General features: G+C 43.6%; 1 pseudogene; it reads left to right on the top strand.

The window, feature by feature from the left end:
* The first annotated feature begins 8,664 nt into the window (after positions 1–8,664).
* LOC124646918 lies at positions 8,665–9,843 on the top strand (annotated as a pseudogene).
* The last annotated feature ends 5,031 nt before the right edge of the window (positions 9,844–14,874 follow it).

The following is a 14,874-nucleotide window of genomic DNA, read 5'->3' as shown; positions in this document are numbered from 1 at the left end:
CATGTATATCAAATATACCTTTCTTTTTCTTGACAAGGCCGCTCTTCAGATCAGCCATGTACTTGGGGCAATTCCGCTTCCAGTGCCCCTTCTCCTTGCAGTAATAGCACTCAGTATCAGGTTTAGGGCCAGCCTTAGGCTTCTCAGGAGGCGCAGCAACTTTCTTGCTACCCTTCTTGAAGTTGCCCTTCTTAGGCTTGCCCTGCTTCTTGAAACTGGTGGTCTTGTTGACCATCAACACTTGGTGCTCTTTCTGTATTTCCACCTCAGCAGATTTCAGCATGGAGAAGAGTTTAGGTAACTCATTGTTCATGTTCTGCATGTTGTAGTTCATCACAAAGTTCTTGTAATTAGGTGGCAGCGATTGGAGTACACGATGAATACACAGCTTGTTAGGAATCACTATCCCCAAGTCACTGAGCTTCTTCGCATGCCCAGACATAGCGAGCACATGCTCACTAACGGAGCTACCCTCTTCCATCATACAGCCAAAGAAGTGTTTCGATGCCTCATAGCTTTCCACGGCCGCATGAGTTTCAAATATAGCTTTTAGCTCATGGACCAGCTCATAAGGGTCGTGGTGCTCAAAACGCTTTTGGAGCTCCGCCTATAGGCTGCACAGGATGGCACAATGAACTTGAGAGTACTGAGTTACCCGAGTCTCGTAAACATTCTTTTCTTCCTCGGATACTGCAGGTGGTGGTGGGGAACCTAGCGGTGCTTCGAGCACAAATTGCAGATTTTCACCAGTGAGGAAAATCCTCACATGACGGAACCAGTCGGTGAAGTTGCTACCATTGCTTTTAAGCTTTTCTTTCTCTAGGAACTGGTTAAAATTGATGGAGGGGGGCGCCATGATCTACAACATATTTGCAAAGAGTTTAGACTAAGTTTATGATAAATTGAGTTCAAATTTTAATTCTTAAATTAACTAGGTGAACTCCCACTCAAAACAACATCCCTCGCATTGTCTTAGTGATCACACGAACCAAGTCCACTACACCAATTCCGATCATCACGAGAAAAGATGTAGCTTCAAAGGCGAACACTCAAAGTGTTCATCATATCATTCATATGACTCATGCTCTACCTTTCGGTATCCCGTGTTCCGAGACCATGTCTGTACATGCTAGGCTCATCAAGGCAACCTTAGTATCCGCGTGTGCAAAACTGGCTTGCACCCGTTGTATGCACATGTAGAATCTATCACATCCGATCATCATGTGATGCTTCGAAATGACAAGTCTTAGCAATGGTGCATACTAAGGATGAACACTTTATTATCTTGATATTTAGTGAGAGGGATCATCTTATAATGCTACCGTCGCGATCTAAGTAATATAAGATGCATAAAAGGATTAACATCACATGCAATTCATATGTGATATGATATGGCCCTTTTGTCTTTGCGCCTTTGATCTTCATCTCCAAAGCACGGACATGATCTCCATCATCAACGGGCATGATCTCCATCATCGTCGGCGTAGCGTCAAGGTCAATGGCGCCGTCTTCATGGTTGTGCTCCCATGTAGTAACTATTACAACTACTTTGAAATAATACTTCAACATGAAATTTAAAGACAACCATAAGGCTCCCGCCGGTTGCCACAATACAATAATGATCATCTCATACATATTCATCATCACATCATGGCCATATCACATCACCAAACCCTGCAAAAACAAGTTAGACGCCTCTAATTTGGTTTGCATATTTTACGTGGTTTAGGGTTTTCGAGTAAGATCCAATCTACCTACGAACATGAACCACAACGGTGATACTAATGTTGTCAATAGAAAGAGTAGATTGAATCTTCACTATGGTGGGAGAGACAGACACCCGCAAAGCCACTTACGCAATCCAAGTTGCATGTCAAGCGTGGAGCAAATCTCATGAACGCGGTCATGTAAAGTTAGCCCGAGCCGCTTCATCCCACCATCCCACAAGATGCAAAGTACATGAACTAAAGACAACAAAAGCATCAACGCCCACAAAACCATTGTGTTCTACTCGTGCAACCAATCTATGCATAGACACGGCTCTGATACCACTGTTGGGAATCGTAGCATAGAAAACAAAAAAATTCCTATCGCAAGAACGAACAACAAGCCAAGATCCAATCAAGAAGATGGTAGCAACGAGGTGAAGATCAACATACCCTTGAAGATCGCAAAGCGTTATCGAGATAAGATCTCGTGGTGGATGTAGACGATCACTTGCCGCTTGCAAAAGCGCGTAGAAGATCTTGACGGTGCCACGAACGGGCAGCACCTCCGTACTCGGTCACACGTTCGGTGTTGATGACGACGTCCTCCTCCTGGTTCCAGCGGGCAGCGGAAGTAGTAGATCCTTCTCGGAATCCCGACAGCACGACGGCGTGGTGGCGGTGGTGGTGGAGATCTCCGGCAGGGCTTCGCCTAAGCGATGTGGGAGAAGTATGAGGAGGGGGGCAGCTAGGGTTTGGGGAGAGAGGGCTGCTGGGGCGCCGGCCAAAGGGGGGCAGGGGTGGTGCGGCCAAGGTGTGTCCTGCCCCCTCCCTCCCTCCCTCATTATATAGGTGGATCCCCAAGGGTTAGGTCAAAATCTTCGAATAAGACCCCAACTCCAAAACCTTCCATATGGCCAAACCTAGGGGGAGTGGGACTCCCCCCTTTCCTTTGGTGGGGTGGTTGGCCACCATGGGGAGGAGTCCACCAGGGACTCCTCCTCCCTTAGGCTGGCCGGCCAAGGTGGGTGGAGTCCCTCTTCCATGGTGATTTCTTCCGGACTCTTCTAGAACCTTCTAGAACCTTCCAGAAAAATACCGGATCATTTTCAAACCTAGAAAATGACTTCCTATATATGAATCCTATTCTCCGGACCATTCCGGACCTCCTCGTGATGTCCTGGATCCCATCCGAGACTCCGAACAAACATTCGAACTCCATTCCATATTCTATATCTACTTAAACGACATCAAACCTTAAGTGTGTCACCCTACGGTTCGTGAACTATGCAGACATGGTCGAGACTCTTCTCCGACCAATAACCAATAGCGGGATCTGGAGATCCATAATGGCTTCCACACATTCAACGATAACTTAGTGATCGATTGAACCATTTACATACGATACCGATTCCCTTTGTCACGCGATATTTTACTTGTCCGAGGTTTGATCATCGGTATCTCCACACCTTGTTCAACCTCATCTCCGACAAGTACTCTTTACTCGTACCGTGGCATGTCATCTCTTGTGACCAAGTCACATGCTTGCAAGCTAATCAGACGACATTCCACCGAGAGGGCCCAGAGTATATCTATCCGTCATCGGGATGGACAATATCCCACTCTTGATCCATATGCCTCAACTCATACTTTCCGAATACTTAATCCCACCTTTATAACCACCCATTTACGCAGTGGTGTTTGATGTAATCAAAGTACCCTTCCGGTATAAGTGATTTACATGATCTCATGGTCGAAGGACTAGGTAACTATGTATCGAAAGCTTATAGCAAATAGAACTTAATGACGTGATCATATGCTACGCTTAATTGGGTGTGTCCATTATATTATTCATCTAATGACATAACCTTGTTATTAATAACATCTAATGTTCATGATCACGAAACCATGATCATCTATTAATCAACAAGCTAGTTATACAAGAGGCTTACTAGGGACTCCTTGTTGTTCACATAACACACATGTATCAATGTTTCGGTTAATACAATTATAGCATGGTATGTAAACATTTATCATAAACATAAAGATATTATAATAACCACTTTATTATTGCCTCTTGGGCATATCTCCAACATCAGGGGCACGAAGCGTTTCGTGAAATAGAGCACCGCCGAGACCACGATCTTCGTTTCGGGGGTTAGATTGATCCTGCTCTCCAACCTGGAGAGAGGGATTTCGAGGGCTTCTTCATCATCGCCGTCACCAACGTCATCACCAACAACCATGGTCTCACTCTCCATCACCATTAGTGAGTAGTTCTATGTAGTCCTAAGAGGTGGATGGAGTTTGGATGAGATTGATCTTGTAATCATCCATATATATCGAGATTTGAGTTGTTTGTCCTGAGGATATTCATGTATGAGTGTTGGTACACCTTTGCTATGTTTAATGCTTGTTACTAGGGCCCGAGTGAAATAATTTCAATACTGAACATATATTTCTTTATCATATATATGAGGTTGGTATCTATTTGCAAGGTGTATTAGTTATTATTATGTGAACCTGCGAATCCCTAAGGTGACATATAGGAAAAAACAAGGGGAATATGTGATAGGTCGAGGATATTACGTGTTCATGAAACTTAATGCTTTGTTCCGAGCTATTCTAAAGGATAGACATTAATTACTTGTAGTTCCAAGTTGGCCCCAGTAAAATGGGCAAGCATGATAAAAGATGTTATGCAAATTTTCTTTGTTAGTATGCATAACTATATTTGGACCACGGACCTACACACAACTGAATTAGAGATGGATGCTATGTTAATTGGAAATTTGCCAGTGCTGTTTCTTACTTGTCTTTATTGCTTTGAATCAACTGTAATAAAATCACCACTTGCTTTGTGAGTTTATTAATATACATGTGTGTTTTAGAGTGAGGTCTCAATTGGTAAAGTCGTATTAGAAATCTTTTGTTCCCCTTGAGTCGAACTATAAATTTGGGTAATACTTCCCATCGAAGATTTCAGCGATCCACTATACTTGTGGGCATCATGCCCTCTAGCTATTGACTTCTTTCTTTGAATTCTTGTATTCGTTCAAATATTTTATAAACACATGTTTCACAAGAGAGAAGATAATGTGACTTCTTCATTTTCATTTAAATAGTGAAATGGCTTGCGATATTCTATAATGAACACGCTACTTTTATGTGCATTTCTGACATTGCTTGAATTGATTTGGGGCAATATACTAAATCTAAACTAATTTAGAAATATTGCATAAGTAGTCCAACTGAGGCCGAAATGTATAATGGTATTTTAGTATGTTTTATATTGGTCTAAAAAGTGTTCCACTGTCTCCAATATATACGGACCTGAACTCCCAGATATATCTCATGCCTCAAGGATGCATTTTGGATACTGGATCTTGCCATCTTGGTGGGTGGGGGCGCATGTAATAGCGTGGGAAAGGGCATGCTAGAGTGGCGGTCATCGGGATAGAGAAGCAGCGGTCAGGGTTGCGGCGACAGAGGTGGCGAGCATCCTTGTGTGGTGGCGTGCAACGTGGCGGAGGCGGTGGGCAGGCACTTCATCGAGGTGGCGATGCGACAGCAGCGATGAAGCCGTAGCGCTCGGCAGGGGAAGAGTGCGAGGCGGAGCGCTGGAGCGGGATTCGTCGAGATTCGTAGAACTCGCGAGGAAGAGATCTATTTAAGAATTGAGTGAAACAGTTTCCGTGTAGTTCCCGTGAATTAGGGGATCATGTGCATATCGAGCGGATGGTGCATGTGATGGTGGCGGGTGGGTAGGAGAAGGCGAGGCACGACGGGCGTCGGATCGGGTGTAGGGTGAGTTGCGGGGCAGGGGTGATGGGATCTACAACAACGGCTACAGGCACTGGGTGGCGACGTGGGAGGGGGTTTGGTGTGTGGTGATGGTTCAGAAAACCTGGAGATGGGCGACGAGAGATCTCTTTAGCTAGGAAGATGGTGATGGTTCAACTGACAATGTGTTTTAGCACCAAACACTGGTGATACATGATGCGTTGGATGAAGATTGGATGGCTCAGATCTTGTGGGTCTGCGCCCTCTGGGCCTTTATTTATATTGGTATAGATACATATATAATATATACAAGAGAATGGATGGATGAACCAAAAAAGAAGGGCTTGTGGAGCGGTTCTACTACAAAACATCTATTGTGGTATATAGCTTTATTTTTCCGTTCTTCTTTGGTGAGTAAGTCATGCCTTTGCCTCCCAAGTTCTCCTTTTTTTCATCTAAATTGGCTAGAGAATTTTTTTGTTGCTAAAATTATAGCACTGCTGAGATTTCGAACCACAGTGTATTCTTGTACGAGCACATTGTTACCGATTAGCTAAATATATTTTTTCACAGTCAAACAAATTTGGGCCACTAAAAATTGGTTGACCTGTTCGACCCCTAGGCCCGGCCTTGCTAACTGTGTGCGGTAATATCAAATATCGTAATGTGCCAACAGGTAGTTATATTAGTTCCATGCAATGCCGGGAAACTTCAATGCATCAGCCGTTTGTTAACTAGCTGGTTGCACATGCACACAACCAATTAAATAATACTAGTACAGCTAGTACTGTTCTTGCAAACTTTGACGGTGACAATGAAAACAAAAATATTATTCACTTGCAAACACTATTATACGAGAACTGATATCTTTTTCGATAAAGGGAATATATTAAAATCAAAAGATACCAATTATACCTAGCCTCTGCAACAACGTAACACCCCAATAGCAGTACGAATGCACACATCTAAAAAAGAGAAAAGAAAACTAAGAAACAAATGTCCCGCTACAATATCCCAGGCCTAGCAACAGTAATACATCCATCACCAAGACAACACCTGAAATACAGACTCTCCAAAGATGACACCTCCAAGAAGAGAACAGTGCACCAGCGCCATCGCCGCCCGATCAAAGATCTTAGTTTTCACCCTGAAGATAGTCACCGCTCTCAAAACAATGCCTCCAACAAGGTTATTGCGAGTCACAACGAGTTAAGGCCAAACTTTGGATTTTCACCCTGAAAGGTAGGACTCTGAACTAATATCTAGAGTATTTTCACTTCATTTCATTTTCTTTTATCATTGACGAGTAAGTAGACAAATCACTCAGCATTAGTATGTTCCGAATTGCGGGTGGGGATATGCATGTTGAGTTTGGTTGTGTCCAAAACGCAAATAAATTTAAATAAAAACCCGACAGAGTAATAGGATGCTCCCTCTGTTATGATTCAATCTATATTCTAGAAAAAATGAGACAAACTAGTATTGAATTTATTAGTATTACTTAGATATATGAACAACCAATCCAAACTACATTAAAAATAACAACGTTCAATATAAAAAGAGCAAAACCATTTCGTATTCAGTGTTGTTGTTGACTAAATATTATAATGTAGATTATTTCAGAACATATTTTGAAGCTAGAATGTAGAAAAAAGAATTTGATACAAAAATGTAGACTATTTTAGAAAGGTGGTAGTAAACCGTTAATGATACAGACGCTCCAAAAGTTCATACATCTAAGAGCAAGATTAATAAGACAGCCGACGCTAGCTATATGACCAGGTCATATCATCTAGAGCCATTGTAAAGCCCAATCATATAATAAGTTCCTTATTTGACTGACAAAAGTCGTCGGTAGAAGAAGAGTCCGCTTGACACACTCTCTCTCTCTCATCCTGTCACTCTTTTTTACATAGGATTTTAATGATGTGCCAAAGCTATAGCCCGCTGACTAGATTTTATTATACTCGCTCTAAGATTATTCATACTGCAAGCAACTTCAGGAGTAACTTAGAGTTCAACTCAACAAACTTACTGATGTGGTAACCAATTAATGAGAAGAGATGATGATATAGTAACTAAGCTAGTTACCGTAACATCATATTTTTCAAAAAATCTATCAATAAGCTAATTAATGCAACCATGTATGATAGTGATTTACTTTCCATTATAACTAGCCTACTACCTCTGTCCTGGTTTATCAGGCTTCCGCTTATTTTAGATCGTTAGTTTGACCAACTTAATATGGGTTATATATTACAAAATATATATTATTAAAAACTTTAGATGTTATATTTTCTAATGGTATAGTTTTTGTGTTATATAATTTATATTATATAGATTAAATTAATAACCTTAGAACATACGCATGACTATAAACCAGGACGGAGGGAGTAACAAAACCACGGTAAGTGAAGCATATGAATATGCACATTTTTCATATTATTTGTAGAAGTATGTATATACTACCTCCATCCCAAAGCTTAAGGCTTATATATTTTTTTAAAGTAAAACCAAGTAAAATTTGACCAAACTAATAGAACAATCTATCAACAAATATAATATTTCGTAGATACCATACGAAAATATATTTTATTATCTATTTAATAATATTAATTTTGTATTTTGCATGTTAATAATTTTTGGTAAAAACTTAGTCAAACTTGATATAGTTTGACTTTCTAAAAATAATATAAGCCTTATGTTTTGAGACGCAGGTAGTATGTACGTGCGCTCGGTCCACACACGCAGGCACATGCGGCAGGAATCTAAGTTAGATTATTTCATTATGTACTTAACTAGTGAAAAATGTGACCACCCCTATTTCAGCACACATATATATCCTACTGTAGTACGTACTACTACATGCTAATTAATTAGCGGCTTCTATATGCCTCATCATTTCCTAGTTTCCAACTATAGATGAAGGATGATGGTACTCCGTAGAAGAAGTCGCCGTATGTTTGATCATGGCCATGTGGCACGCACATCAACTTGTGTGTTCCCTGCTTGGCCAGTTGACAAACCAAACAAACATCGGCTGCAAAAGTCAGGCCGGCAGGATTATAAATACACATGCAAAACAGCAAGTTTACTTCATCCCATCTTGTCTCCCCTCGAGTCTCGAGCGAGCAGCTAGCTGACCCGAGCTGACGAGCAGGTAGCTAGGAAGAAGATGGCCAAGCTTGCCCTTCTCGCTGTGATCGCCTCTTTGCTCGGCGCCGTGTCCTGCGAATTTCCAGTCTATGCCGGCTACGGCTTCCCACGCCCGAATCCCAACATGCCTTTTGCATTTCCATTCCCACCGTTTTTTTCTCCGGCAAGCCCTGCCCCTGGGCTCAGGGTCGGTTACTACACCCACAACGGCAGGTGCCCTCAGGCGGAGAAGATCGTGAGGGACGCAGTGGAGAAAGCCACCGCCGGCGAGAAGGCCGGGCTCATACGCCTCTTCTTCCACGACTGCTTCGTCCAGGTACCTACAATATATCCATTTCTTGCAGTATATATTCGTTTCATGGTTCGTGCATGCATGGCTCACAATGCTACCCCTCGTCCGGCTGTGTGGTTCTTGGTCTTCAGGGCTGCGACGGCTCCGTCTTGCTGAGCGGCGCTGACACGGAGAGGACGGCTTTCCCGAACCTCAGCCTGCGCGGCTTCGAGGTGATCGACGCGGCAAAGGCCGCCCTGGAGACGGCTTGCCCGGGCGTCGTCTCCTGCGCCGACGTCGTCGCCTTTGCCGGCCGCGACGCCAGCTACAGCCTAAGCTCCGGCAGAATCAACTACCGCGTGCCAGCCGGTCGGTACGACGGGAAGGTGTCACGAGCCGGCGATACCTTCCAGAACCTGCCACCGCCCTTCGGGGACCTCAACCTAACTACGGCCATGTTCGCCGCCAAGGGGCTCAGCCAGGACGATATGGTCGTGCTCTCCGGCGCGCACTCCATCGGGCGCTCCGACTGCTCCTCCTTCCCCGACCGTCTCCCGCCGGTTGCCAACTCTAGCACCGCCATGGAGCCCAAGCTCGCCCAGCAACTGACAGGAACCTGCAGCGCGGGTGGCAGCGTAAACGTGTTGCAGGATGCTATCACCCCCGACAAGCTGGACATCCAGTACTACACGAACGTCCTGAGCCGGAACGTGCTCTTCAACTCCGACGCGTCGCTCACCACGTCCACGGAGACCGAGGGCTTGGTGGAGTTCTATGCCGGGCCCCCTTTTCCGTGGCAAGTTCTTAGGCCCAATCCAGTGGAACCATGACTTCGAAGATGCTATGGTGAAGATGGGATACATCGGGGTCAAGACCAGCGCCGAGGGCGAGATCAGGAACACGTGCGCTTTCATCAACAAGCCCTAGGCCCCGGCCTTAGCTAGTGCCCTACCTAGCTACACCGGTTGATCATCTGGCCATCTTGACTGACGCCCTAGACTAGTCAGAAAATCAGAATTAATAATGTTCCCTAGAATCGTGCTCTTTGCTGTTCTCTTCTGGTCCACCTTTTTAGTTTGTTCATTCATTCATTTGAACCATGCACGTTCGTAATTCTTGTTTGACCACTACCTCGAACGTATACATTCATATTTAATGTGATTCATGAGTTAGATCGATCTGTTAATCTCTATCGTATATGATTGTCAATTGATAGTTTGTTGCTCCCATCTTTGAGCTTGCTAGTTGAATGCACATGGGTTGCCATCTTTGAGCTTGCTAGTTTCTATTATCGCATAAACACGCATGAAAATTCACATGTAAAGAAAATGCTCCTCTATTTCTACGAAGTAGCATCATGATTAATTATCTACAAGAAGCAATTCGTAGTTTTTCCTCTTTCCAATTCTAGTTGAAATATTACCAACCCTTTGGCATTCATCACAAGATAAAATAAATTTTCTTGCATCCTTAAAAAGAGTAGGCTAGTAAAAACCAGATTGTAGAACTTTTTGTGCAGTTCTATCTCCAGCATGATGTCCTCCATAAGCACTTTCATGGCATTTCCTCAATATCTCTCGTTGTTCATATTCTGGAACACATCTTCGCATAATATCATCCACTCCTTCTTTATATAAGTGTGGGTCATCCCAAAAATAATGCCGCAAATCATAAAAGAAGTTCCTTCGTTGTTGAGCTGTAAATGTTGGAGGCAAGTACTTGGTGAAGGAGATATGCCCTAGAGACAATAATAAAGTGGTTATTATTTATATCTTTATGTTTATGATAAATGTTTATATATCATGCTAGAATTGTATTAACCGAAACATTAGTACATGTGTGATATGTAGACAAGCAAGAAGTCCCTAGTATGCCTCTTAAACTAGCTTGTTGATTAATGGATGATTAGTTTCATAATCATGAACATTGGATGTTATTAATAACAAGGTTATGTCATTGTGTGAATGATATAATGGAGACACCCAATTAAGCGTAGCATAAGATCTCGTCATTAAGTTATTTGCTATAAGCTTTCGATACATAGTTACCTAGTCCTTATGACCATGAGATCATGTAAATCACTTATACCGGAAAGGTACTTTGATTACACCAAACACCACTGCGTAAATGGGTGGCTATAAAGGTGGGATTAAGTATCCGGAAAGTATGAGTTGAGGCATATGGATCAACAAAGGGATTTGTCCATCCCGATGATGGATAGATATACTCGGGCCCTCTCGGTGGAATGTCGTCTAATGTCTTGCAAGCATATGAATGAGTTCATAAGAGACCACATACCACGGTACGAGTAAAGAGTACTTGTCAGAGACGAGGTTGAACAAGGTATAGAGTGATACCGAAGATCAAACCTCGGACAAGTAAAATATCGCGAGACAAAGGGAATTGGTAATATATGTGTATGGTTCATTCGATCACTAAAGTCATCGTTGAATATGTGGGAGCCATTATGGATCTCCAGCATCCCGCTATTGGTTATTGGTCGGAGTGAGTACTCAACCATGTCCGCATAGTTCTCGAACCGTAGGGTGACACACTTAAAGTTGGATGTTGAAATGGTAGCACTTGAATTATGGAATGGAGTTCGAATATTTGTTCGGAGTCCCGGATGAGATCCCGGACATCACGAGGAGTTCCGGAATGGTCCGGAGAATAAGATTCATATATAGGATGTCATTTTATGTGAAATAAAATGTCGTGGAAGGTTCTATGGAAGGTTCTAGAAGGTCAGAAAAGTCCGGAAGAAACCACCAAGGAAGGTGGAGTCCACAAGGGACTCCACCTCCATGGCTGGCCAGCCCTAGATGGGGTGGAGTCCCAAGTGGACTCCACCATAGGGGGCCGGCCACCCCCACATGGGAGGTGGGAATCCCACCTTTGGGTGGGAGTCCTAGTTGGGCTAGGTTTCCCCTCCTATGGAAGGTTTTGGTTTCGGGTCTTATTCGAAGACTTGGACACCAACACTTGGGATCCACCTATATAATGAGGGGCCAAGGGAGGGGGCCGGCCACCCCAAGACCACAAGCTGGCCGCCCCCATAGAGTGGCCGGCCACCCCTCCCAAACCCTAGCCAAGCTCCTCTCCTCCATATTGCCCGCATAGCTTAGCGAAGCTCCGCCGGACTTCTACACCGCCACCGACACCACGCCGTCGTGCCGTCGGATTCAAGAGGAGCTACTACTTCCGCTGCCCGCCGGAACGGGGAGGTGGACGTCGTCTTCATCAACAACCGAACGTGTGACCGAGTACGGAGGTGCTGCCCGTTCGTGGCGCCGGAACCGATCGTGATCAAGATCTTCTACGCGCTTTTGCAAGCGGCAAGTGATCGTCTACCGCAGCAACAAGAGCCTCATCTTGTAGGCTTTGGAATCTCTTCAAGGGTGAGACTCGATACCCCCTCGTTGCTACCGTCTTCTAGATTGCATCTTGGCTTGGATTGCGTGTTCGCCGTAGGAAAATTTTTGTTTTCTATGCAACGTTATCCTACAAGCGGTATCGAGCCGTGTCTATGCATAGATGGTTGCACGAGTAGAACACAATGGTTTGTGGGCGTTGATGCTCTTGTTATCTTTAGTTTGAGTACTTTGCATCTTTATGGCATAGTGGGATGAAGCGGCTCGGACTAACTTTACATGACCGCGTTCATGAGACTTGTTCCTCGTTCGACATGCAACTTGTATTGCATAAGAGGCTTTGCGGGTGTCTCGTCTCTCCTACTATAGTAAAGATTCAATTTACTCTTCTATTGAAAACATTAGTATCAACGTTGTGGTTCATGTTCGTAGGTAGATTAGATCTCTCTCGAAAACCCTAAACCACGTAAAATATGCAAACCAAATTAGAGACGTCTAACTTGTTTTTGCAGGGTTTGGTGATGTGATATGGCCATAATGTGATGATGAATATGTATGAGATGATCATTATTGTATTGTGGCAACCGGCAGGAGCCTTATGGTTGTCTTTAAATTTCATGTTGAGTAGTTTTTCAAAGTAGTTGTAATAGTTGCTACATGGAGGACAATCATGAAGACGGCGCCATTGACCTTGACGCTACGCCGACGATGATGGAGATCATGCCCGAAGATGATGGAGATCATATCCGTGCTTTGGAGATGAAGATCAAAGGCGCAAGAACAAAAGGGCCATATCATATCACATATGAACCGCATGTGATGTTAATCCTTTTTATGCATCTTATTTTGCTTAGATCGCGACGGTAGCATTATAAGATGATCCCTCACTAAAATCTCAAGATAATAAAGTGTTCATCCTTAGTAGCACCGTTGCCAAGTCTTGTCGTTTCAAGCACCTCGTGATGATCGGGTGTGATAGATTCAATAAGTACATATAACGGGTGCAAGACAGCTTTTGCACATGCGGATACTAAGGTGGCCTTGATGAGCCTAGCATGTACGTACATGGTCTCGGAACACGTGATACCGAAAGGTAGAGCATGAATCATATGGTTGATATGATGAACACTTTGAGTGTTCGCCATTGAAATCACACCTTTTCTCGTGATGATCGGGTTTAGGTGCGGTGGATTTGGTTCGTGTGATCACTAAGACAATGCGAGGGATATTGTTTTGAGTGGGAGTTCACTTAGGTTTTTAATTATGTTGAATTAAAATTTGAACTCAATTTGTCATAAACTTAGTCTAAACTATTGCAAATATATGTTGTAGAGATGGCGTCCCCAATCAATTTTAATCAGTTCCTAGAGAAAGAGAAACTTAAGAGCAACGGTAGCAACTTCACCGATCGGTTCCGTCATGTGAGGATCTTCCTCTCCGGCGGAAATCTGCAATTTGTGCTTGATGCACCGCTAGGTGACCCTCCCGCGAAGATGAATCCGATGAAGTAAAAGCTGTTTACGCGACTCGGAAAACTCGGCACTCTCAAGTTCGAGTGTGCCATCCCGTGCGCTCCGGAATCCGATCTTCAAAAACGTTTTGAGCACCATGATCCTCATGAGTTGATGAATGAGCTGAAAGCTATATTCGAGACTCATGCGGCAATGGAATGCTATGAAGCATCGAAACATTTCTTCAACTCGTATGATGGAAGAAGGCAGCTCCGTTAGTGAGCACATGCTCGCCATGACCGGGCATGCGAAGAAACTCAATGACTTGGGAATAGTGATTCCTAACAGATCGGGGATTAATCGTGTCCTTCAATCACCGCCACCAAGTTACAAGAACTTTGTGATGAACTACAATATGCAGTAACATGAACAAGGAGTTACCTCGAACTTTTTGGCATGCTAAAAGCTGCTGAGATTGAGATCAAGAAAGAGCACCAAGTGTTGATGGTCAACAAGACCACCAGCTTCAAGAAACAGGGCAAGTCTAAGGGAAAATTCAAGAAGGGTGGCAAGAAAGCTGCCACGCCTCCTATGAAACCTAAGAACGGCCCTAAGCCCGATGCTGAGTGCTATTACCGCAAGGAGAAGGGACACCGGAAGCGTAATTGCTCCAAGTATCCGGCTGATCCGAAGAGCGGCCTTGTCAAGAAGAAGAAAGAAGGTATATTTGATATACATGTTATAGATGTTCATTTCACCGGTTCTCGTTCTAGTACCTGGGTATTTGATACCGGTTCGGTTGCTCATATTTGTAACTCGAAACAGGAACTAAAGAATAAACGACAACTCGCTGAAAGATGAAGTGACGATGCGCGTTGGAAACGGATCCAAGGTCAATGTGATCGCAAATCGGCACACTTCCTCTACATCTACCTTCGGGATTAGTTTTAAGCCTAAATAATTGCTATTATGTACTCGCGTTGAGCATGAACATTATATCCGGATCTTGTTTAATGCAAGACGGTTATTCATTCAAGTCTGAGAATAATGGTTGTTCTATTTTTATGAATAATATCTTTTATGGTCGAGCACCACAAAAGAATGGCTTATTTCTATTAGATCTCGATAGTAGTGAT

This window comes from Lolium rigidum, chromosome 4 (genome assembly GCF_022539505.1).
Source record: "Lolium rigidum isolate FL_2022 chromosome 4, APGP_CSIRO_Lrig_0.1, whole genome shotgun sequence".
Lineage (NCBI taxonomy): Eukaryota > Viridiplantae > Streptophyta > Magnoliopsida > Poales > Poaceae > Lolium > Lolium rigidum.
This window is presented reverse-complemented; position numbering and strand designations above follow the sequence as displayed.